Here is a 2,145-nt window from a genome sequence, read left to right as displayed (position 1 = left end):
GCATGGGCATATTACTTGCTTTCTTGTGAAACATGAGTTGAAATAATAAGTAACACTTCTAGGCAGAAACTCTAAGAGCAAACAGAGAAACTGCAGAATTGTCTCCAGCACCTAGATCATAAAAGCCATGGAAAGTCAGTCTCTGCAGCCTGGATACCTAAGTAGCTGCAACAAATCTGCTGGCGATGAGAGAAATGGAGAGTAATTTTAAAAACAAAAGAAACTATATGGCAAGTGGCTGATTTGTGGTTGCTTATTACTGCAGCACAACTTGACTTATCCTTTCTGAAATACCCTTTAAAATCTTTTGACCTGCATCTCCCCGCGAGCCGTGGGCACTCTGCAGCTAAGGGCACACAAAGATCCGCCACCCACCCGTTCGGCGTGGGCTCTGACGTCAGGGTCTTTGTGTCGTGACAACTGCTCCAGCAGCTATTTAGGAGACACCAGGTACCACCGCCTTAGACCTGAGCAGGCTCCACGGCTGCCTGCGGGCCTCTGCTAGTGCCCAGCCCTTCTCTTCGCGGACCCCAAGCCAAGCAGCGACCCTGAGCCGACAGCCCGAGCACCAGGCAATGGCGGCCTCGAACCGGCCCATCAAGGGGATCCTAAAGAACAAGATCTCCAGGACTTCTTCCACGGTGGTGACTTCCGAACAGTCCCGCGCGAGTGTCCGCGAGGAGCTGAGTAAAAAATCCCAGAAGTGGGATGAAATGAACATCCTGGAGACCTATCATCCCGCAGACAAAGACTATGGTTTAATGAAAATAGATGAACCAAACACGCCTTACCATGGTTTGATGCGTGATGAAGAAGACGCATGTAGTGACGCAGAAACCACTGAAACCGTGGCACCAGATATCTTAGCTAAAAAATTAGCTGCAGCCCAAGGCTCGGAGCCCAAGTGTCTGGTTCAGGAAAGATACAGCAGTGGGGAGGAGGATAGTGACCTCTCAGCTGAAGAACGAGAAAAAAGGCGACAATTTGAAACAAAAAGAAAGCTTCACTACAATGAAGGACTCAATATCAAACTAGCCAGGCAATTAATTTCAAAAGACCTACATGATGATGAGGAAGATGAAGAAACAAGACTGCAGATGGAGAAAGCATGAATATGCAAGAATCAAATCAAGGATCTACCGCAAGTGCCCAACGACAAAACAGATCACGAAGTTCATAGATTTGTTCAACACTGCAATTGCTTGTTAAATATAAACGGTTACTATAATACATTGCTTCTTGCTCTCCACAATTTATGACTTAAGTACCAAAATGCATACCAGTTATTATATATTGCCAAGAATTGAATGATAACCTTAGATGCTGATTAGACTGAAAATTCCTAATTGATATTTATATATTCTTGTGCCTAGTACTTTACCACAATACAATGTAATATCATCAATCCAAAACTGCATTACTTTTGTAAAAACACTGGTTAATATGTATAAGATTATATACCTTGTTATGCCTTAGAGGTTAAACAGTATCTTTAAGGGGAACTCATTTTCATCACTCTAAATGTAGTGGTAGCTCTTACAAAGTTTGTTGTAGTTGTTTTAATCAAAAGCCAATTGAACAACATGATATATAGACTGATAAATATTCAGGCTGAATGGTATTTTACCACTTGTCTTCAACTTGATTTGTCTGTTTAATTGAAAAGGATTATAAGAGTTACTGTTGCATCTTCTGGCCTACTACCTGGTGGCTCACGCCTGTCATCCCAGCACTTTGGGAGGCCGAGAGATCGAGACCATCCTGGTCAACATGGTGAAACCCCGTCTCTACTAAAAATACAAAAAATTAGCTGGGCATGGGGGCGCGTGCCTGTAATCCCAGCTACTCAGGAGGCTGAGGCAGGAGAATTGCCTGAACCCAGGAGGCGGAGGTTGCGGTGAGCCGAGATCGCGCCATTGCACTCCAGCCTGGGTAACAAGAGCGAAACTCCGTCTCAAAAAAAATTCCTGTTGTTTCTTTGTATTTACAAGGAAAGGACTGAACTTTTTCTAATCAAAACTACCTTTTTTCCCACAAATAAATTATCAGATTAAACTTGCACTAAAGTCTGCTCTGTTTTTTTGTTTGTTTTGTTGTTGTTGTTGGGGCGTGGTTATGTTTTTGGTACACTGGACAGACTTCACA

The 2,145-nt window shown here is 43.4% G+C and overlaps 1 pseudogene; it reads left to right on the top strand.

The window, feature by feature from the left end:
- The first annotated feature begins 463 nt into the window (after nucleotides 1–463).
- On the top strand, nucleotides 464–1,837 carry LOC100412296 (protein phosphatase inhibitor 2-like; annotated as a pseudogene).
- The last annotated feature ends 308 nt before the right edge of the window (nucleotides 1,838–2,145 follow it).

This window comes from Callithrix jacchus, chromosome 14 (genome assembly GCF_049354715.1).
Source record: "Callithrix jacchus isolate 240 chromosome 14, calJac240_pri, whole genome shotgun sequence".
NCBI lineage: Eukaryota > Metazoa > Chordata > Mammalia > Primates > Cebidae > Callithrix > Callithrix jacchus.
The sequence above is the reverse complement of the archived record's forward strand: the minus strand, read 5'-3'. Positions and strand labels throughout refer to the sequence as shown.